The following is a 25,414-nucleotide window of genomic DNA, read 5'->3' as shown; positions in this document are numbered from 1 at the left end:
AGGCGGTCAGGGATACGGGCAGGGTGCAGAACAAACAGTTGTAGGTCACTGGGGGTGGAAAAGTTGTAGGCTTGTTCACCAGGTGGATCAGTGAAAGGAGAGGAGAGCCAAAGTGGTGGTGAACAATGAAATCTCCTGGAATGGAGATTTCAGGGAAAGGAGAAATGGATAGGATGTGCTCCATCTTATAAGTAAGATGGTCGAAGAATTTTTCAGTCAGTAGACTTAGGGGATAAGTAAACAACAAAGATATGTGTAGTCAGACAATGACAGGAAGCCGAAGCCAGAGGTTAAAGAATTCAGAAGAATCAAACTCAGGATCACGAGAGCAATGTAATTGTCGTAGCGTATCTATACTCAACAGCCACCTTTGGCTTTGAAATGAGTATTGAAAAAGTAGGGGGATACAGAGAAAGGTTTGCTATCAGTCACTTAAGACAGCTGAGTCTCAGTAAGGAAGAGAAGTTGAGGTTTTAGGATGAGAAGGTGAGGTTTAGAGGAGGAGAGGTGGTGCTCACAAGATAGAAAGAGGAAAGGGATGGCTGAAAATGTTGCAGATATGAAGAAGTGACTCAGGTAGTGGTCCCAGGCATCTCGTTGGGTTGTCGTTGGGAGAGTGGTGGATGGTGGAAGCTTTGATGTCTCCTCCTCCCCAGGGAACTCCATGACTAGGTAGTGCGATGCTATTATTTTTGTAAAATTTTGAATTGAAAATGAAGTGTGTAATGTGCATGTAGATTTGTGTTGACAGTTAGAGAAACTTGTATTGGAGAGTATGCTGCCCTACTTTCTGTGTTACTGAAACACTGAAAATTCTCGGCAACGAGGGATTGTCAGGAGCTAGTTCCGAGGCCTGAAGAAACTTAACCCTGCTCAGGCAGAGGTGGGTCTGAGTGACCCACCCGCCCTGTCCCATTTTCTAGTTCATTAACTTCTAAATACCTAGGAGCCCTGTTCTTCACAGTAGCTTCCTAACTTTGTGTATCCATGCAAGGGTGGATAAATGTAAGGTAATGCACTTAGTTGACAAAAACATTTAATATTAACCAGCAAAGTGCGCTTTGCGAGCGCGTGACGAGCTAGCTAGCGATTGTACATACGCCTGTCATTATAAAATCATCTTGGTGTAAACTTTCAACATTTCTGCAGAGGTAGCTAAAGAATAACAGATGAACAATGGAGCTTAAATATTTACCTTCTCACATTTTTTCTCTCTCCCATTTTCTCTCTTGATGTGCATATACCGAGGATCCGTAGCATTTATCACACTAGCAATATTCAGTTCTCTGCTCCCGACTTGCGGTATCAACGACCTGTGTCGGTAAACGCTTGGCTATTGATCGAATGATATAATCCAGAAATGGGGCCTACCTTTGCTGACTTCATCCCCTAAACATAGAAAAATCGTTTATGTAAAATTATGATTTTAATATTCGATATTTAATTTTTAGAATTCATGCAAGAAAACATAGTATTTCAACAGGAAATCTCTTTAAATTCGATTTCATAGTGGATCATGCCAACAAGAACATTTCCCTTGTGTCTCCATTCAATCGATACATTTAATGGTAAAGATTTTTCCTGGTTTCTTCTGTCGGAAATGTGACACTCAGATTGGTCTGAGGGCCCAGAAGCGGCCGTTTGATGTAGTTGATGTCACCTGAGGCCTAGGCCAGTCACATACCCATGCATGGTCCCTTCTTCCTTGCATTAAAAAAAAAATAAATGAAGCCCTCGCTATCTTCTCTTGGAAACCTGGGATTCCATGGGGTTTCATTGGTCTCATGAGCAAATATATAGCTAAAAGCTCAATTAACTGAATGTATCTACTACCTGCAGAAGGTCTCTTCTCTATCTCACATAGAAAAGTTATTAGCCTCTAAAAACCATAGCTGTCGGGCCGTGTCGTTATGGCCCCGGGTCGGGTCGTGTCAGGCCACTCATTTCTCACCTGAACGTAAACATCGCTTCACTATGCTTGCTCGCTTCGCTCGTTGTGCTCGCTGGCTTGTAACAAAGCATGTCTCATTCTCTACTGATGCAAGTAATGGGTGAAAAAGTTTAAGCTTTTATTATTAGTAACGACCTCAAAGACTCAAAGCAGTGAACTGTACAGAAGCCAGTAACAAGGCCAAAAAAAAAAAAAAAAAAAAAAAAAAAAGTTTGGCTTTATTGCAAAGAATTCATTCATAAAACCCCCAGTGTTATCTTCAAATTGTATACGTCATTAGATAGACGCGTAAAATAGTCTGTGCATCACTGGTCCCCGAGCCTTTCATGGTCGAAGACAGACTTGACAGACTGCATTGCAGAGCCACAAAAATTATACTGTTGCTGTGAAATTTAACCTACGAAGAGAGACTAAAGAAATGAAATACGTTCTTTCTATTAAAAAAAAAAAGAAGAAGAAGAAGAAAAACACGACACATAAGAGATGTAAAACAAGTAATCAAAAATCATAAATTCGACAACGTTAAATATGACAGTTTATTTAAAATATTGAATGATATTTTGACTAAGTAACCGAAGGCAACTCAAAATTAAGAAATGCGCCACTAATATAAGAAAGTTTAATTTTCGCATACTTAAAGAATGGAATACGATTATAACAATAGGTGTCAGTGCTAAAACTCTTGATAGGTTTGAGAACCGGCTAGACAAATATTTCGTGGCTATAGGTTATAACTGAGTTTTTATTTCCCGGCTGAGGTGTGTGATGACGATAACGAGAATTTTGCCTGATAGGACGAACATTCGGCGACTGGACATTCTCCTTCTTTTAAAGATCCGTAGATTAGAGATTACGTAGTGCATGGTTGTTCCTCTTCTCCCTCTCTAATAAAAAATGTTCAAGATTGTTCTTTCCAATTAGCATGTTTATTTTTTTTTCCAACCAGTTCAACCGGATGGTGCGGTGGATGGGGGAGAGCCTTCATTCTATCCTTTTCTCTTACAAGCTGCTTCGAATTTGGTTGAGTTAGCTATTTTCCAACAGATAACCTAATTATGGGCTAGTGGGTTTCCTGTTATCTGTATATTTATATAATCCTTATGTACTCTCTCTCTCTCTCTCTCTCTCTCTCTCTATCTATCTATCTATCTATCTATCTATCTATCTATCTCTATCTCTCTCTCTCATTTCCGTTCCAATGCTTTTTCCAGTGCAAATAATTTTCCGCCTTCACTTTATCCCTTTTAATCTGTTGACTGTTCCCTTGCGAGGACATGACATTATTTCTCTCCCTCCAGCTTTTCCTTCAGATTTTCTTAACCTTTTCTTTCTCGGCTACCTGTCAGACAGCCTTAAACTTTTCTCAGCATAACTCGTGTCTGAGCTACATAATATAATCTGGAGTTACTAAAATTACACTACTTTTGTTCGAGCATTTCCAGTGTAAGTTAGAAAATTACGAGGTATCTACAATACTGTATTTTAGCAAAGTACGGATCATTAAGAGTTAATGATAGTAAACTGGCCTTCCCATTGACGATCATAGGAAAAAAATAGGTTCGTTTTGAACTTCATTAGCACCTAATTGGTTACTTACAAGTTGTTATATATATCCATGCCGTGTTTGTTCTTAACGATGACATGTACAGGCTCTTAGCACATATAACCATTGCCAACACAACACGATACTCCTCCAAACGCATTGTTTTCAGTGCTGACACCTCATCTGGGTTCATTCCTGGCCACAGTGAGCAAGGAAAAAATTTGGCTATCCCATTCCCAAAGAAAACATTTCCCTTGAGTCTTCCAATCACTGATGCAGATAAAGATTTTTCCCGGCTTCATCTGTTGGAAATATGACACTCAAATGGTTTGAGGAACCGGAAGAGGCTGTTTGATGTAGGTGATGCTATCTGAAGCCTAGGTCGGTCACATACCTATTTATGGTTGAGAGAGAGAGAGAGAGAGAGAGAACCCTAGTTCACTGTGTGTTTTCACTGTCCTTATTCTGTCTTTATTGGCCTTACGTTCTAACTCCGACCTTCATCATCTCCCTCGTACCAGTATTACCCGGCAGATACCCGGCCATGTCCCCAAGCTAGACTAACTCTGATTCCTTCCTCTTCGTTTATATCTTATTTCCTTTTTCATCCTCCCTTCATTCTTTTGGTTTCTTCTTCAGATTCATTACTTTTTACCAGACTTACCACGTTTCCAGCCTTTCATCCCTTTCGTTCCTTCCTTCGCTTCCATTTCCACTTCTCCTCATCGTAAGTTTTTGTCTTAAATTTATTCATGACATGCGATTCTAAACACGTTGGTGTTACGTATCCAGAAGCAGTAATGGTAATCGCGATCCACATACTGTATATGTTAATTTCAGAGCAGTAGGTAGCATAAGAGTAACTTTCACGACTGACACCAACGCTGGTGAAAGAACATTTACCATTAGTTTGTATGTAATGGAAAGGGTTTATGTACAAAACGACAGATACGGGCCTTAATATATATATATATATATATATATATATATATATATATATATATATATATATATATATATATATATATATATATATATATATACATTATCCAGGAAAGAAGGAACCAAAGACCGGAGCCAACAAACCGTTCCCTCCAAGAAAAAACAAAAACAATACAAAAGAGAGCCAAAATCAAGATCCTTTCATTTCGAGATGCCTGGACACACTGCTTTTGAAAAACTGGAGATCATAGGAAGTAGGAAATACAGATAGAGGGAGACAGTTCCAAAGTTGACCTGTTGCATAATTGAAGGACTGGGAGTAACGGTTAACTCTTGCATTAGAGAGTTGGAAAAAAAAAGGGATGAGAGTTTGTTGCTAGACGGGTGCTACGCGCCCGTCATAGAGGTGGAGGGATGCATGCAGACAATTCAGAGAAGCAGCGACCATGTAAGTAGCGAGAGAAAAGAGATAAAGATGCAACAGTGCGGCGAAGAGACAGAGGTTGAAGGGAGCCAGTAAGAGGAGGAGAACTGATTAGACGAAAAGCCATTGACTCCACCCTATTGAAAAGAGCTGTATGTGGGGAGCCTCCCAACACATGAGAGTTGTACTCTAAACAGGAGCGAATAAAACCCGTGAATAAAGTCAACAACTGTGCATGGGTAAAGAAGGTACGAAGTCGGCTTAGCACACATAATCTCTTGGAAGCAGAATTTACAAGAGATGCAAAATGATCTTTCCAAGATAAGTCCCGAGTGAATGAAACCCCAAGCATGTTCAAAGGTGATGTAGGATTAAGCTGAAAATTCTTAAACATTAGTGGGGACTCCTGTGGAAGATTGAGTCGGGTTGATAGGTGTAAAAACTGAGTTTTTGATTCACTGAAAACAACAAGATTATTTTTACCCCAGTCAGAGATATGAGCGAAGTCAGAAATTAGGTGAGCCATAGCCTCATCCCTTCTTTGTTGAAGTAAATGCTGAGATGGACGTTGCGGGAACCAAATGGAAAGATTAGGGGTGGAAACATCAGCGTACGAGTGGATAGGATTAGATGTACAGCTCAGAAGGTCACTGATGAATAATAGGAAGAGAGTATGTGATAGGACAGAGTCCTGGGGAAAAACCACTGTTGCTAGATCTAGGAGAAGAATGATGGCCGTCTACAACAGCGGCTAGAGAACGTCCAGAAAGAAAGCTATAGATAAAGGCACAGATAAAAGAATAGATACCGTGAAAGAGTAGTTGGAAAATTATAGATTTACGCCAGATTCGATCGATAGCCTTTGAGATGTCAAGTGCAATGGCAAAAGCTTTCTCCAAAGTACCGAAAGGAGGATGACCAGGAGTCTAAAAGGTAAGTGAGAAGATCGCCAGTGGAGCACCCCTGACGGAACCGATACTGACGATCAGAAAGAAGGTTATGACAGGAGAGATGCTTTAAATTTTTTTCAGTTAAGAATTGACTTGAAAATTTTTGAGATACAGGATGTTAAGGCAATTGGACGATAGTTAGAGGGTTGGGAATGGTCACCCTTCTTTGGGACTGGCTTAATTAGAGCAAACTTCCAGCAAGAAGGAAAGGTACAAGTTGACAAAGGTGAAAGAGTTTACCTAGGCAGGGTGTAAGCTCAGGAGCACTGTTCTTGAGGACAACAGAAGGGACTCCATCAGACCCATATGCCTTGTTAGTATTGAGGCCAGTGAAGACAGAAAATACATCAGCTGAAGAAATTTTAATGTCAGACATGAGGAAGTCTGACGGGGGAAGTGACAGAAGAACAGCACTGGAATCATCAAAGGTGGAACTGGAGGAGAAAGTCTTAGCAAAGAGACCTGCTTTATCAGTAGAAGAAATAGCTACAGAGCCATCAGAATAGAAAAGAGGAGGGAGGGATGATGAGATAAAGTTGTTAGAAAGGTTTTTGGCAAGGTGCTAGAAGGAGAGGGAAGAATTCAAGTTGGTGAGTTGAGAGCATTTAGTATGGATGAAATTATTCTTTGCAGAGCGAAGGACAGCCTTAGCACGATTCCGGGCAGAAACATAAACAAGATGTGATTCAGGGGTGGGTTGGCTCTGGTACCTTTCATAGGCCCTCTCCTTGTTGCGGACAGCACTAGAACAAGCTTGATTAAACCAAGGCTTTCTTGCATTAGAGGATGTGAGGAGAGAATGTATGCTTCCATGCCCGAGAGAATAAACTCAGTAATGTGCATGGCACACTCAGATGGCTCCTGGCCATGGAAGCAATAATCATTCCATGCAGAATCAAAATAGTACTGCCTGAGGGCCTTCCAATCTGCGTCTCCAAAGTGCCACAGACGACGTTTCTTTGGAGGGTCCGCAGGCCGTAGCGGAGCGATAGGACAGGTTAAGGTATGACGTTGTGTCTAGGATAGCTGAAGCCAAGGTGTAGAGAATTCAGAAAAATCAAGTTCGGGAACACTAAAGCAAGGTAGGTCGTTGTGTTCATATACACAACAGCCACCTTTGGCTTTGAAATGAGTATAGAGAAAGTAGGAGGAAACAGAAAAGGGTTTGCTGTCAGTTGCCTCAGACAGCTGAGTCTCTGTCAAGAAGAGAAGGTGAGGTACAGTATATATATATATATACAGTATATATATATATATATATATATATATATGTATATGGCTGTGCGTTTTCATACATAGAAAAACGATGGTTCGCGCCCTGCTAGGGTAACGAACTTTGGGAGCGTTCTCTGGCCATGTACTGCTTTGGCGAATATAAGAGGTGCTGTTGTTGAAAGAATGTCGCATACTATAAGATATGCTTGCACCCAGTCGGCTTGTGTGGGCCGATTACACTTGGTTCACAGACTATGCACAAATCCAAAGCACTCCAACACTACAATTACAAGCATTTCTCACCCTCCCTACTATCTCAACCAGACAGCCTAAGCCACTTGGTAGAGATACATAGGCTGTATCGTCCCTACTTCGGTCGGGATAGGCTGGTCCTGCAGGGGAAACTCAAACGGCTGATAATGATATATATATATATATATATATATATATATATATATATATATATATATATATATATATATATATATATATATATATATATATATATAAGCCTCTGTGGTACAGTGGTAGAGTGCTGTGCGTTTCTTACACAGGTGGGCCAGGGTTCGCGCCCCGCCAGAGTAATAAAACATGGGAGTGTTCACCCAGCCACGTACTACATTGACGGACACAAGGGGTGCTGTGGTTGAACCAGTGTCGCTTACTATAAAGTATGCTTGCACCCAGTCGGCTTGCGCGGGCCGACTACACTTGGTTCACAGACTACACTCACATCCAAAGCCACTACAAGACTACCATTACACTTAAAAGCACTTCTCACCCTACATATAATCTCTACCAGACAGCCGAAGCCACTTAGTAGAGATACATTGGCTGTATCGTCCCGACTTCGGTCGGGATAGGCCGGTCCTGCAGTGGATACTCAAACGGCTGATGATGATGATGATGATATATATATATATATATATATATATATATATATATATATATATATATATATATATATATATATATATATATATATATATATATAGTCAGCCTTGATGTTAAATCATTATTGACAAATGTCCCTGTTGATGATGTTTTAACTTTCCTGCCAAGCATTCTGGGTAGTAACACTGATGGTATTCCCTCTGGAAACATTATCAAGCTAATTAAATTGTGCATTGTGAACTCTTCTTTTACCTTTGAAGGTAAATTTTACACATAAAAATTTGGTATAGCCATGGGTAATCCCCTCTCCCCAGTTCTGGCAAATATTTACATGGAATACTTTGAGAAACATTTACTAACCTCCATAAAGGAGCAAAACATAGTTTGGCTCCGATACGTTGATGATATCCTGTGCTTCTGGCCTAACAGTCTTCCCATTGATGAATTTCTCCTGCAATTAAATTCGTTAGTTCCATCGATTAAGTTTACTCATGAGATGGAAATGGATAATGAATTTTGAAAACTATGGTATACAGAAAACCTACAAATATTATGTCATATGTTCATTACTATTCAAACCATCATATTAATGTAAAAAGATCTGTGTTCATATCCATGTACCTAAGAGCATATAGAATTTCAGACCCAGAATTTTTAGATGATGAACTAAAAATGATTCAGAGTATTGGAAAGAAGCTAAAATATCCACAAAGTATACTAACTCAGTCCCACAATACAGCCAAGAAACGGTTCCTTGAAGGGAAAACTAATAAGCCAGATCGCCAGAACATTCAAAGAACCCTTGTGCTCCCCCTCCATGAAAATTTTCTTGATGTTGTTCACATACTGAGGAAACTCAATGTACAAGTAGTATTCAAATATGAGATCACCATCAAAAAAAGCCTCATCAAGAACAGCCCTTTTAGTAACTCAGGCGTTGTTTACAAAATCCCGTGTAAAAGCTGTAACAAATTTTACATACGACAATCTGGAAAAGATTTGGAAACTAGAATCTCGCAACATAAATACAGTGTAAGGACAGCCCAACAGAGTAGTGGTTTATTTCAGCACAAAGCATCCAGTGATTGCCATATTGACTGGGTAGGCTCTAAGATTCTAGCAAGATCAAAAAGCTTAGATGAAAGAAATGTAATAGAATCTTGTCTAATTTTTGGCACATATGAAAAGAATGTAAACATAAGCTATGGCCATTTTAAGTGTGATAAATTGTTAACTGAATTAATTTTAAAGCAGTATCCCCGAGACTAACAAGTGATTGTTCCCTGTCATCTCCTGGTGGTGTAGTCACACCTGTGTGGGACACACCAAGCATTAATCCTCTATGTATTAAGTTAAGCAGCAGTATTTATACCCCTTCTCCCTTCCCCCTCTCCCCTTTACCCTTCCCCTCCTCCTCTCCCCCTTCCCCCTTCCTCCCACTCCCCTTTCCTCCCCTCCTACTCCCTTCTCCTTTGTCACGTGCGTTTTTACATTCAGGTCATCCTTTATTGTGTTCCAGTCCCTGCTGCAGGTGGGCATAAGTTAAGCCGCAGGTAAAAATTCAGGTCATACATTGTTCTGTGTGCCACTACCTGCTGCGGGTGTGCATAAAAGACCTCTACCCTTTACGTTTCTGTCTCACTCTGTCTGAAGATGTAATATACGAAAGTACTCACTGTCGTTCCTTTCATTTCTCCTGTGGTTAGTTTGCATATATATATATATATATATATATATATATATATATATATATATATATATATATATAAAATGCAAGAAAGAAGGAACCAAAGGCCAGGAGCCCACAAACCGTTCCTTCCAAGAAAAAACAAAAACAATACAAAAGAGAGCCAAATTCAAGATCATTTCATTTCGAGATGCCTGGACACACTGAGTTTGAAAGACTGGAGATCTTAGGAAGCAGGAAATACAGACAGAGGGATACAGGTCCAGAGTTGACTTGTTGCATAAATGAAAGACTGGGAGTAGCGGTTAACTCTTCCACTGGAGAGTTGGACAGAAAAGGGATGAGAGTTTGTTGCTATACTGGTGCTACGCACCCATCGTAGAGGTAGGGGGATGGAAGCAGACAGTTCAGAGGAGCAGTGACCATGGAAGTAGCGATAGAAAAGAGATAAAGATGCAACGGTGTGACAACGAGACAGAGGTTGAAGGGAGTCAGTAAGAGGAGGAGAGTTAATGAGATGAAAAGCCTTTGACTCCACTCTTTTGAGAAAAGCTGTATAAGGGGAGCCTCCCAACACATGAGAGGTGTACTCAACACAGGGGCGACTAAGACCGGTGTATAAAGTCAAGAACTGTGCAGGGGTAAAGAAGGTACGGAGTCGGCTTAGCACACACAATCTCTTGGATTCAGACTTTACAAGATATGCAATATGATCTTTCCAAGATAAGTCTCGAGTGAATGAAACCCCTGGCATGTTCAAGGATGATGCAGGATTGAGCTGATTATTATTAAACAATAGAGGGTACTGCTGTGGAAGATTGTACCAGGTTGACAGGAGTAATAACTGAGTCTTTGATGCATTAAAAACAACAAGATTATTTTTACCAAGGTCAGAGATACGAGCCATGTAAGACAATAGGTTTGCCATTGCCTCATCCCTTGTTTTTTGAAGTAACTGCTGAGATGGACGTTGCGAGAACCGAATGGAAAGGTTAAATGTGGAACCATCAGCGTACGAGTGGATAGGGTTAGATGCACAGCTTAGAAGGTCATTGATGAATAAAAGGAAGAGAGTTGGTGATAGGACAGAGCCCTGAGGAACACCACTGTTGATAGATCTAGGAGAAAAACGATGACCGTCTACAACAGTGGCTATACAACGATCGGAAAGGAAGCTATAGATAAAGGCACATATAGAAGGATAGAAATAGTAAGAGGGCAGTTTGGAAATTAAAGATTTATGCCAGACTCGATCGAAAGCCTTTGAGATATCAAATGCAATGGCAAACTTTTCGCCAAAGTCCCGAAAGGAGGATGACCAGGAGTCTGAAAGGTAGGTGAGAAGATCGCCAGTGGAGAATTCCTGACGGAACCCATACTGATGATCAGAAAAAAAGGTTGTGATCGGAAAGATGCTTTAAAAATTTTCTATTAAGAATTGACTTGAAAACTTTTGAGACACAAGATGTTAAAGCAATTGGACGATAGTTAGGGGGCTGGGAATGGTCACCCTTATATATAAATATATATATATATATATATATATATATATATATATATAGAGAGAGAGAGAGAGAGAGAGAGAGAGAGAGATGAGGTTTCTTCTTTTTATTTCCTTTCCAATATTTTGCAATTACATAGAATTTCTCCCAATTATGCTCATGTTACATTAATGTATTTAGCAAAATTCGTGAACCATTTTGTGCTGGCGATCTCATATGAATAATACTACCACTCGGTGCAATGCACTTAAGTAGCCATTTTCTCACCCTTTACCCCAGATTACTTAATGTGAGCCAATTATCGTAGAACCCACTTAGTGCCCTTCACAACTGTCCCATGTGTTACCATGATTTAATATTATCTTACAATTAAACTGGTATCAATGTATATATTGGTGTATATCAAGCAATATAAAATCGTAGCGTGTAAATGTAGCCCAGGTCCCCTGGCCTATGTGACTTAAACTGCTTTCGCCGAGTGATATTTGTGCTGACCTCAGGCCTGCCGACCTGGGTTGAGTGGAAGGGTCCGGCTTGTTGTCAGTTGAGAGGCTGGGCTTGGATGGAGCAGATTCTGTGAGCAGCTAAACCTCATACCAATTAATCTGGCCAGGCATGTATGGCAACACTGTTCCTGCCGAGATTCTGATTGGCTGGAGGTGTTTGTTCGATTTCGTTGTTGCTAAAACTGATCCTGTCTTTATTATCAGATGTGATACTGAGTTTGTCGACAATACAATCGTCAAAAGCAATAAGAAATCAGTTATATACTTATCAACAATGAAATTTTCGTAGGAAAATAGAGATATTGAGTCAACAAAGTATTGTAACAGTCCAAGTCAAGGTCAGCATTCGAACAATTCCTTTAAATCTCCGACACTCCGTAATACAACACAAAATTAAGGAAACCTGCATAATATAAGCGTTGGTATAACACACATTTAAATTATAAGATCAGTCCGTACTGTGATAATAGAGGAGATATAATGAAATAGTTTTCCTTTAGCCTTCTTTGATTTTTCGCGATTTTTTCAAACCTCCCTTCCCGCAGAACTCGTCTTTTCATTAGAATTTTTAATTATTCCGAGTTGTAGCTCGATTTAAGGGTGCGGACTGATCTTATAATTTAAATGTGTGTTATACCAACGCTTATATTATGCAGGTTTCCTTAATTTTGTGTTGTATTACGGAGTGTCGGAGATTTAAAGGAATTGTTCGAATGCTGACCTTGACTTGGACTGTTATAATACTTTGTTGACTCAATATCTCTATTTTCCTACGAAAATTTCATTGTTGATAAGTATATAACGGATTTCTTATTGCTTTTGACGATTGTATTGTCGACAAACTCAGTATCACATCTGATAATAAAGACCGAATCAGTTTTAGCAACAACGAAATCGAACAAACACCTCCAGCCAATCAGAATCTCGGCAGGAACAGTGTTGCCATACATGCCTGGCCAGATTAATTGGTATGAGGTATAGTCGAAAATACAGTGGAAAGTTCCAACGGACTTTGAGCTTACCCTTCGCCCATCATGCCTGTTTGAAAGTCACGACAAGGGACTGGATTGAACATCCAACAGCACATCTCCTACAAATCTTTTAGTGATAATTACTGGCAAGACACACCCTGCATTGTGCCAAACTGCCCTGCCACACGCTGTCTCAGGCAAACGGTCCTGGTCTTTTCTACAACCTTGCCTCATGATTACTCACCTCAAAACCTGTCGGTGGCCTGCGGTGAGGTAATCAGCCATCGATCTTACTCCTGTTGTGTAAATAATAAGCCGTTACCCCCTGCCAGACAACCTGCGCCTCCCAGCCTCATCCAGCACCGCTCTCGCTGTCAGTGTGAACAGAGCTTATCTCAGGGGCCTACACTTACTGCCTTCCGCTGTATGGAACTCAGGAATATGTGTCCTGCATCTATGTTGGGGTGATTTAGTTGCCATCACCCCTTTGCTCCTGTCCTTGCCCACTGGTGGAAAAATGCCCTCTTCTCACTCACCTTCACTGCCTAGCAACTTGCGCTCCGGGCAAACATTACGTCCCCATCCCTTGCCTTGCTCGAGTGTGTGACTAACCAGAGCTGCTCTCCCTTGTGCGAGACGCTACACATACATCTCCGTGAAGTCCTCTGTCATCCTGTTTTCTCCAGTCATTTCACTCGCAGTGTCTACTTCTGTAAATATTATTTTCTGTTACCTTCACACCTCACTCCAAACAACATTTGACTGGATGATGACCCATTGTCTTACTCCCACCTTCTCACCTTCTCTAGAAATTCTTTGTCATTTTCTCTAAATATTGTGATTAATATTATTATTCATTTCTGATTCCATTCCGGGCTCAGTTTCCTTCACAGTATTATATTTTTCATTTTTCTTATTAACCACGGCCGCCCTTCCTAGTGTGAGACGCTACACCGCTCACATACATCCCCATCAAGTCTTCTGTCATCCTTTTCACTCCAGTCAACCCACTCGCAGTGTATACTTTTGTAAATATTATTTTCGGTTGCCTTGCCACCTCACTCTAAAACAACATTTGCCCGAGGGAAAAACTGTTGTCTCACTCTCAACTTCCCACCTCCTTTAGAAATTCTCTGTCATTTTCTCTAATATTGTGATTATTATTATTATTCACTTCAGATTTCATTTAGTGCTCAATTTCCTTCACAGTATTAGATATTTTATTTTTCTTGTTAACGTTTTCATCTCATCCCTCTTTATTCATTTCTTACAAAATCATTATTTTTTTTTCGAACAGTGTTAATTTTGTATAATTCATGTTCCTTCATTCTTTATGCATTTATTGCTGTATTCATTAATTCCTTCGTTCATTCTTTGTACATTTTTTTTTTTCTTTCATTCACTCACATATTCATACTTTATCCATTCTGTATGAAATTGCCAGTTTTCTTTCATATCGTGCACAGTGTATAATTCATTTTCATACGTGTGTTTATATACTTCTCTGCCCAGACTTAGCCTTTCCGATTATATATGCCTTATATACAAATAGTTACACTCTCCCCAACTCTCCAGTCGACAAGATAATGTTGATATTAACAATGGTAATAGTAACATAACCTTGCTTCGTAGGAATTACTTTCTTATGTGAAACCACTCAGACACCCTTGCTACTAGAGCTATTCCTATTACTGATGTTAATCCAGCTTCTACTACTGTGCTGATTTCGATCTATCAGATGTTTTTAAAACACTCCTTCTTCCCGCAGTGTTTTTTTTACACAATCACTCCCTTTCACTACTTGTACCATAGTTTAACCTTCTCTCTCTCATTTTCCATCGTGTGTACTTATGTCTCCTACATTCTCGCTATCTCAACCACATATGTGAACAACTAAGTCTCGCGCGACTCTGCATTCCTATGCTCGTTCAGGTTCATCCATCAACGGTATCTCTGCTATCATTCATTCTTACACGCAGTGCAGATTGCCTACACATGCTTGGAGTCGTAGCCTGTCCAGTGTGTGGCCGTTCTACAACAAGTCAGAGCGAGAAATCCTTCATTATTTGCAAGCATCGTTGTGTCTCGGGACATCATAGGTCACACTGTTGTCGCCGACAGAGACAATTACGTGGGGACAGACGATCCTGTAGGTCGCAGTCTGGCCATGGATAACAAGGTGACAGCATTTACCTTCATAGTCCAGCCATGAAGTATGTAACTACCACAAACAAACCACACGCCATACTACTAATGAGTATCGTTATTTGGCATGACAGCATTTGAGGGGACGAGCAACGCGACGTTAGAAAACCTCCAACAACGGTAACCGGACACCATGAACTGCCCCCGCCTATTGTTGGTGTCTTAGATCCCCTAGAGGTAGTTGTGTGTGGGAATTCCGGCCAGGTGAATGTCTCTCTTTATGGATACTGGTTCTCCCGTCAATTGCGTAACTGAACAGGCGTTAGAAAGAATAAAGTGTAACACTTCGAGACATGTTAGGTTCCTTGAGCCCATCGATCGCCGTCTTTTTCCTGTAGATAGACCAGAGTTCAATGTCAAAGGCAGAATTCAGCTTCAAATTTTTCTACATGATTCGGCAGATCCATTCATTGCTGATTTTTGTCACTCCTTGGATCAGCTGTCCTACTGACTGTTTACAGGGTAAAACATGGCTGACGAAGATATCAGTTGTTACCGGCACGTGGGGGCATTACTATTCAAGACTGGTCATAAGTTGATGCAGTTGCTGTCCCTCCTACCGATTCCCCATCCTTTGGCATGCCTGATTCCGTTACTGACCTACCTAATTCCATTACTGATTCACTAAGCTCTTCAGATTCTCGCCAGTCATCATCCTAGTGAACCATCCTGTAATACTGAAGCATCATCGGACTCGTCATTACCTACCTCATTGTTACTGGTAGATTTAATGCTGTCCAATCAGTCGACCGGTGGTAAAACAATGCACAGTTTTGTCCCCTAATGTATGTAATAAGGTTGCTCTGTGGATTGATGGGTCACCTAGCGGTGTCACTGCTATTGCTCAGCCTGAGACCTGTCGTTTTAAGGGCTTGAGTTACGAGTCTGCTATGTGCTCGGTGTCACACGACGGTTTATGTTATTTGTACCAAGCTAACGCTTCCAATGCACCACTTTAGCTGCCCCCTTCTACGAAGTAGTATTGCTACAGGTATGAGTAAAATAGGTATGCAGTTATACAACTTTTGAATGTCTTAAGTAAATGATATGATCAGTGTTATCACAGAAATAGTGTATATCACTCTCCAACAATTTATGTTGTAACTAACCAAAGTATCCAGTGTCATGTTACCGTAGACCTTATCCCAATGTCAAGTCTCATGTTACTTTACAATGGGCTCGCTCTACCCTTAATCGTAATTCTATTTCTTTTTTTTTCCCTTCTCTCAAGAGTTTATCATGCTGTACTAGAAACCACTTCTTTTCATTACTGTCATATGTTCGTTTAGCAGTCATTCTCATCCTTTCTAGGTAATTCCTTTCCCTCTACCTCTTAGTAACACTTTTAATACATTATTCTTGTACCTTAAATTCCTTCTGCCTCACGACTATATGCCACTTGACTGTGTAACTGTTTGATCTCTTACATTTGTGTTCGTTTAAACCTTCATTCTTCTGTTGTATTTTTCTTTAATATCTTCCCTATCACAGCTGTTCTTTGTACCGTAAATATACGATAATCCAAATATTTGATTTCTTTTGTCACCTTTTGAGCCATCATTTTATATTTATATTCACTCTCAGGATTCTTATTCGTAATATTCTCTCTCTCTCTCTCTCTCTCTCTCTCTCTCTCTCTCTCTCTCTCTCTCTCTCTCTCTCTCTCTCTCTCTCTCTATATATATATATATATATATATATATCTGTCTATCTATATCTCCATTGTTGTTTTAGTAAAAACTATTAATCTATTGTTAGACGCATCAATCATGTAAAGGGTGGCCATAAACAAATCGCCTCCATGTCACCTGTCCAATGCCACTTCACTGCCTTGCTCCCAGCTTAAACACCCATCTCTCATATACCTCTCCACTCCATTCCTTCATCTCATCCTCGGCCTTCCCCTTCCTCTCCCCCCCTCCGCCCCACTCGCATACACTCTCCTCGTTAGTCTCTTGCTCTTCATTCTCTCCACATGGCCAAACCACCTCAGTGTATTTCTCCTATCACTTCCTATCACATCCACATCCACACCACAGCGGTCCTTCACTTCCTCATTTGTCAGTCTGTCTATCCACGCAACTCCACATGCTCCTCTCAGATAACTCATTACTACTGCTCTCACTATTGACTTGTGTCCTTCCAACAACGTCCAAACTTCACTTTCATTGGTTAGAGTTGGCACCACAATACTGTCATGCAGTGACTTTTTTACTTTCATACTCACTTCACTATTCCTTATCACTGTTTTCAAAGAACCAGCAGCCTTTCTTCCCTGCTGTACGCTTTCAAACACTTCACCCTCTAAATTCCATCCTTACTCATCACACTACCCAAGTATTTAAATGCACTCACATTTCCCGTTTCCTCCTCATCCAGCCTCACTGTACATTCAGTGACTTTATTTCTCTCAAAGACCATAAATTTACTCTTCCCCACATTCACCTTTAGATTCCGTTTCTTACACACACTCCGAAACTCATTCATCAAGCCTTGTAGTTCCCCTTTGTCTTCACTTAACAATACAGTATCATCTGCAAACAACAGTACAGGGAGTTTCCAAACACTGCCCTCTCTCATTAGGGCCACTCCAGCACCATTACCCTACCTTGTATCTCTTTTATAACCCCATCCATATACAGATTGCACAACCATAGGAACATGACACATCCCTGTTTCAATCCAACATCCATATTGAAAAATTAACTCAGTTCACCATCCACAAGCACTGCAACCTTAGCACCCTCATACATCTCTTCACGGCATTCAACATCATCCCATTTACTCCATATATTCTTAATATTATCTGCATTCCTTGTTCGTCCATCCTGTCATATGCTTTCTCCAAAGCCATGAAGACCGAATACAACTTCTTTCCCTTCATTAAAAATTTTTCCACTAAAGATCTAAGAATGAGTATCTGATCTACTCAACCTCTTCCCCTCCTAAAATCCTCCCTGTTCTTCTTCAGCTAATTCCTGTTATCCTTCCATATACTTTTCATATTACACTATAAAGACAAATGCCCCTATGATTACCCCACACTTCTTTTTCCCCTTTTCCTCTATGCAGGGGAATAATTTTACCTGACTTCCAATCCTCCGAGACTTTACCTTCCTCCCAGGCCAATCTGCACATCTTCCACACCCACATCCATCCATGCTTCAGCATTTCACCACACATTCCATCAATTCCTGGGGCTTTCCCCATTTTAACTTTCTTCATTGCTCCCACAATTTCTATCCTACTGATTTCTTCCTCTCTTCTCACTTCCCTCCTTCTCCCAGCCATTCCCCAGCCACTTACACTCACATTATCTTCATTCTTTGTGTTCAACAATCCTTAAAGTGTTCTCTCCATCTGCTCACTTTTTCTCCCTTCTGCTCTATCAATCTACCATTTTCATCTTTCACTCCCCGACTATCTTCTTTATCACCATGTCTAACTATCTTTACCTATTTCCAGAACATTTAAGTAAGACAATGCACAGTTTTGTAAACAAGACCCAATAGAAAAGTATACGTCGGAGTACCTGGTGATGCAGTATATTGTGGTGGCATACTCACAAAAGTTTATGGAGATTACTGAAGATAAACCGGGGATCAAGAACGACGGATGGTGAAATAGATGGTGATTCGGACGGGTCTACATCGAATTGTGACTACATCAGGGTTAATGTTAGTGGTCGCGATGAACAATTTGAGCGACAGTAACTGAGGTGAAAAATGCTCTAAGATTGGTTGGTGGTGGTTAAGCAGGAATAATGAGGGCGTAGTAGGTAAGTCTGGAGAGTATGGAGCTGAATACAAGTAAGTCCAAAGTAAAGGTCAACGTCAAATGTGGGGGAGGGAAGGTGAAGACTGATGAGATATTTGGTCATCATTTAGTACAGGCGCAGAGTTCAGATATGAAAATAAGAGCAATACCAAAATGAACGAAGTGAAGTAAAGTTAATGCAGCATGGTGCGGCAAGAGAATGAACATGAAGCTAAGAAGGAAATTATGTAAGACTTTGGATAGAGTGGTTATTCCTGATTAAAAAAACTCTTCCACTGAAGAGAAAGAAAAGTATCAGAAAAGGCAGAAATATGAATGCTAGGGTGGACAGAGGACGAAATGAATGAACAGAAGAAGCACGACTGAAATGTATGTGTAAAATCGAGAAGGAGAAGAAGGCTAGACTGTGATGATACATACATGTAGTGAGAATGACTGAAGAAGAACCAGTTAATCTCTAATGGAAGGAGGCAATGAGAGATGTGTGGAATAAAGGGAGACAGAGATTCAGATGGAAAGAGGGGTGGAGCAGGTTATGAAAGAATTCGATATATTGGAGGAGGAGGCTGAGGGGTAAAAGGGGATGACGGATATGTTTATGGGCGGCGGACCTCGATATGAACTAATTGTGAGACACAGTACCAAAGCTTCAAGCATCTTGCTGCTTGATGCAATGATGGGAAGGAACGTTTGCAGAGGGGCTGGTTCTTCTCATGGGACTGTAAGCCTCCCTAACACCTAGGTCAGTATCTTATTGCTGTGATTTCCTTCTTCTTCTTGATGGGACGTAAATCTTTAATATACGGATGATGATCTTTTTTTTAATGCTAGGAAGAAGGAACCAAAGGCCAACGAGCCCGCAAAAACTGTTTCTTCCAAGAGAAAAAAAAATACTAGAGAAAGCCAAATTCAAGATCCGATCATTTCGAGATGCCTGGACACATTGCTTTTGAAGGACTGGAGAATATAGCTAGCAGGAAATCCAGACGGAGGGAGACAGTTCCAGAGTTGACCTGTTGCATAAATGAAGGAGTGGGAGTAACGGTTAACTCTTGCATTAGAGAGTTGGACAGAAAAGGGATGAGAGTTTGCTGCTAGACGGGTGCTACGCTCCCGTCGTAGAGGTGGAGAAAAGCAAGCAGACAGTTCAGAGGAGCAGTGACCATTGGAGTAGCGAAAGAAAAGAGATAAAGATGCAACAGTGCGGCGAAGAGACAGAGGTTGAAGGGAGCTAGTAAGAGGAGGAAAGTTATTGAGACGAAAAGCTTTTGACTCCACCCTATTGAGAAGAGCTGAATGTGGGGAACCTCCCAACACATGAGAGTTGTACTCTTCACAGGGTCGGATAAAACCCGTGTATTCAACAACTGTGCAGGGGTAAAGAAGGAATGGAGTCGGCTTAGCACACCCAATCTCTTGGAAGCAGATTTTACAAGAGGTGTAATAAGATCTTTCCAAGATAAGTCCAGAGTGAATGAAACCCCAAGCATGTTCAAAGATGATGCAGGATTAAGCTGAACATAATTAAACATTAGTGGGTACACCTGTAGAAGATTTTGTTGGGTTGATAGGTGTAAGAACTGAGTCTTTGATGCATTAAAAACAACAAGATTATTTTTACCCCAATCAGATATCCGAGCCAAGTCAGACATTGGGCGTGTCATAGCCTCATCCCTTGTTTATTGAAGTAACTGCTGAGATGGACGTTGCGGGAACCGAATGGAAAGGTGAAGGGTGGAATGGATAAGGTTTGATGTACAGCTTAGCAGGTCATTGATGAATAAAAGGAATTGAGTTGGTGATAGGACAGAGCCCTGAGGAACACCGCTGTTGATAGATCTAGGAGAAGAACAATGGCCGTCTACAACATCGACTATAAAACGACCTTAAAGGAAGCAATAGATGAAGGCATAGATAGAAGGATAGATACCGTAAGAGGGCAGTTTGGAAATTATAGATTTATGCCATACTCCATCGAAAGCCTTTCCAAATGTCAAGTGCAATGGCAAAGCTTTCGCCAAAGTCCAGAAAGGAGGATGACCAGGAGTCTGAAAGGTAAGTGAGAAGATCGCCAGTGGAGCGTTCCTGATGGAACCCATACTGACGATCAGAGAGAAGGTTGTGATAGGAAAGATGCTATTAAATTTTTATATTTAGAATTGATTCGAAAACTTTTGAGATACAGGATGTTAACGCAGTTGGACGATAGTTGGAGGGTTGGAAATGGTCACCCTTCTTTGAGACTGGCTGAATGAGAGCAAACTTCCAGCAAGAAGGAAAGGTACTAGTTGATGGACAAAGGCGAAAGAGTTTGCCTAGGTAGGGTGTAAGCACAGAAGCACAGTTCTTGAGGACAACAGGAGGGACTCCATCAGGCCCATATGCCTTGTTAGTATTGAGGCCTGTGATGGCAGGAAATACATCTGCTGAAAAATTTTAATGTCAGCCATGAAGAAGTCAGAGGGGGGGAAGTGATGGAAAAACAACACCGGAATCGTCTAAGGTGGAATTGGGGGAAAAAGTCTGAGCGAGGACATCTGCTTTATCAGTAGAAGAAGTAGCTACAGAACCATCAGAGTAAAAAAGAGAAGGGAAGGATGATGAGGTAAAGTTGGTGGAAAGGTTTTTAGCAAGGTGCCAGAAGGAGAGGGAAGAATTCGAGTTGGAGAGTTGAGAGCACAGGTATCAAGAACAAAATAATGAAGTTTTCTTCTACTGGTTAAAGGAGTACAGAGAATTTCTAGTCCATAAGGCAATGGTGGGTCAGTATCTGTAAGCTTAGTTATGCAATCGTAAAAAAATGATGAAGAAAAAGTAAGACGAAAAAAGAAGAAGAAGAAGAAGAAGAAGAAGAAGAAGAAGAAGAAGGAGAGAGAGAGAGAGAGAGAGAGAGAGAGAGAGAGATTTTAGGTGTGGGGGGGGGGTGCGAGACAGCGTGCAAGCACATCAAGTGATGGGGGTAATTTTCCAAGCAACATAGTCCACAGTAATATAAAGTAAATTATACCTGGCTCAATATTACCGATAATTTTATGTGTTTCTATTATACCCGACGCCGGGCAAATTTTCCCCAACATTCTCACTGCTCCTCCACCGCCTGGAGAGTGTAAAGGCACCCACCTGAGGCCACGGCGGCAGGAAGGGGGCGAGGCATAAGAGACGAGTTGCCTGACGACGGGTAAGACGCACTAGTAGGAAAAAAAATTATCCTTCAGTCCTTTCAGGGAAGTAATGTTGCATATCTTCCTAGTTGACGAAGGGCCCTCTCAAGGATGAGAGCTCATGAAAATCTCTGTTAACCTCTTCACTCTGATGAGGACTTCCTACCACGCACTTGCTACCGCTAGACTACGCCATGCAGCTCAGGAAAGACATCGTCGTTGTGAAGCTGTTCCTTTGAGAGACTTACTTGGTGAGTGTGTGAGAGCGGGGAAGAGTAAAAGTATGACCTAAAGGGAAGAGTAAAAGTATGACCTAAAGGAAGATGGAGGGAAAAATTAGGAAAGTGCAGTATAATAAGAGACCTTGGTGTGTCCTAGGGAGAAAAGTTGTTACTTAATAGGGAAATTAAAATTGGAGACTATTGTGTCCAGATCATCTTCACAGGATGAGTGGTGCTAGACAACAGACAAACAGATTACTAACTCTGTTTCCATCTGCTGTCCCCTTTAGAGTCCATGACACCTATGCTTAGACGGTCATCCACGCCAGCAGACATTGTGTATTGTTCAGTTACATTTATTTCATTCTTCTCTGCACACTCCAAGGCGTTTTTGATGCATAAACCCCTTCCAGCGGCGATAGCTGCCAATTCATTTCCATATCCATTCACTTATTTCACCCCCTTTCTTTCACAATTTTCTTATTATGGTTTCCATTCAAACCATCCAATAAATTTTCTTATATTTCGCATATAATTACATAAATCCACAGCAACACAAGTTTATCCTCAGTAACACATCATTATTATTACCTTGAATTAACACACACACACACACACACACTACTACACCGGAAGCCTAAGTAACGAACATGGATGAATGAGAAAATGGATATATATTTACTGGATATCTTATGTCAGTCTTTTTATTTCGTTTACATTCGTGACAGTGGTAAGTAAAGTTCAATATAACGAGGATGAAGCTGAGGATAAGACTCATGATGAAGGATGTTGATGATGAGCGTGATGGCATTGACGCTGATGATGATGATAATGAGGAGGAGGAAAATGTTCTGAAACCAATCCGTCTATTGTATCTGTTTCACATTTCTCTTCCTGCCCTGCCACTGTCATGCACTTACTATTACTTGCAGTCTACTTATACACGCCCTTGTGAAGTGATAGCATGTGTCATGTTTTGACCATGTGTGTGTGTGTGTGTGTGTGAGGGGATTAAGAAAATAACCAAAACAGATTTATTAAGATGTTATCCAAACTTGGTGGAAGGGTATATGGACAGCCAATCAATAAACCTATTGTTTTGAGACCACTGGGTCATAGGTTAATGTCACAGTGCAAGGACTAGATTTTACCTGGCACTGAGGCTTGGTCCGATATCGCCATTACTTTATGAACTCAACCTTGTCTCATTTTGTCTTGATACTGTCAGAGTATTTTCTTCCGCTGATGAGATATTTCACATCATGAACTGTCCCTTGCCTTACCTTATCTGACCCCCTCGGGTTGGCACTCAAAGTTTTCCATCAGTCCTGTGAGTTGCCTCTTGTCCGTTCCGTCTTACCTTAGGCAGGTAAAGGGGATTGTCCTGTGACTGCCATTGAGTGGAAATGAGAGCCATCCCAACAACCTGTGGCCAACACACACACACACACACACACACACACACACACACACACACACACACATACATATATACATATGTAAACTATATATACATACACATAGTGAGAGAGAGAGAGAGAGAGAGAGAGAGAGAGAGCGAAAGAAAGAGAGAGAGAGAGAGAGAGCAGGAATGTGTGTGTGTGTGTGTGTGTGTGTGTGTGTGTGTGTGTGTGTGTGTGTGTGTGTGTGTGTACCAAGTATTATTATACATAAACAAAAGTGGAAAGGGAGAAGCAGCCATTATTATCATACAGAATATTATACAATTTGAAAAGGTTCGGAAGACAGGTAAACACTGGGCTGCAGCCGAACCATGAAACAGAATTTCTTATTGACATAACATATCACGTTAAAAATAGGCTTGCTTTTTAAACCAATTCGGATATTTTCGGTCTACAAACACATTTCATCGCAACCCTCTCTCCAGCATCCACACTGCCCCAGCCTGACCCTTCGCGGGTGTGTGGGGAAGAGTAACGTATGTAGTGAAAATCTGTACATAAAAATAAATAAATAAAAAGTGTTATAACAATTTAATATAAACTTTTGTGAAGAGAATAAATGTTTACTAAAGTAAGGACTGATAGTCATCTATTGAAGTAAGAATGTAGACAAAATTATACCTATGCTATAGAAGGAAAGGAAAACTGCGGTCCTGTAAATAAGTGTTATGTCTAATACTGTACAGTGATTTTGTATCGCCAGATGCAAAAACAAGTGTTGAAGAAAAATGTGAAAGTGATATTCTGTGGCAAGTAATGTACAGTGGTTTTGTATCATACTGTATAAACCTTGATATATAAAACGAGCTTGAATGAAAATTCCAGTGAACTTGCAATATACATAAAAATAAGTGCTGTGACAAAAAGCAGTTTAGAATTTACTAACATTCCTTTGGTAAAGTAAGATCTTAACCAAATGTCACTTATAACTATGATCCAAAAGATGAGTAAAATTACTGGTTTATAAACCGAGCTTGAGTTAAAATGAGAGTGACTTTTTGCAGCACGTGTACAGAGAACGTGCTCGAGTGAATGTACAGAAAACGTGCCCGAGCGAATGCGAAAGCACATTTCCTCGGCATAATGTTATATAAGCCTTGGTATTCTGCCCTCCCACACACCATATAACAAAGTGTCTCGTAGGAACAGCTTGATGAATAGAACGAATAAGATGAGCAAAGCATTCATATAGGATATGAGATTCATTCATGAGCGAGTGGTTGGGTAAGGTGAACAGTGGGAAGGTCTGACTCAAGCAGGACAAGGGGTAGTGCGAGCGGGTGCGTGTAGGGCGGCCCTTTCTGGTCTAGGCCAGGGTGCCATCAGCTCGCCGGAGCCACCAACTTCTCCGTGTTTATGGAAGCATTGTGCTGCAACCGCCAAAGTTAGCCCTATTCATCGCCTCCTATCTCCTAAAGGCCTGGGGACACTTGCAGTGGATTTGTGTGTGTTTTAATCTTTAACTGAAAGTTTAAGGTGCTGTAGTTACTGAGCTATGATGTAATATAAGCAGCAGCTTTTGGGAAAAATAACCGCACATGGGAGGTGCTTAGTGCGGAGCTTCACCCCCGAACATAGGGTGTTTTATATATATATATATATATATATATATATATATGTGTGTGTGTGTGTGTATTATCATCATCCGGACCTCCTTTCCAACCCAAGGGCAGGGTGAGGAGTAGCAATGTCCAGACAGCCCAAAATTGCCCAATCCAATGGGCCAAGCTTCCATTCACTCATCATTCACGCCCCCTGAATCCTGGCTCTATCGGATACGTCAAAAACGTTCACCACGTTCTGTAGCTTCACATATCGTATCCGACAGAGTCAATCCAGACGCTGCCACGTTAAAAAGGGGTGCCAACAATCACTGATCATGCATATATCCTCACAACATTCATCCAGCCAGCTTGATCTGTCAGTTCCTTAGCTTCACCGAATTCCAAACCTCTCTTCCTCACACATTCATCCACCATATCTCTCCACCTTCTCCTTGGCC

The sequence above is a fragment of the Coenobita brevimanus genome, chromosome 45, assembly GCF_032717465.1.
Source record: "Coenobita brevimanus isolate Jiangsu-jjx chromosome 45, ASM3271746v2, whole genome shotgun sequence".
Taxonomy (NCBI): Eukaryota; Metazoa; Arthropoda; class Malacostraca; order Decapoda; family Coenobitidae; genus Coenobita; species Coenobita brevimanus.
Note: the sequence above shows the minus strand (reverse complement) of the source record.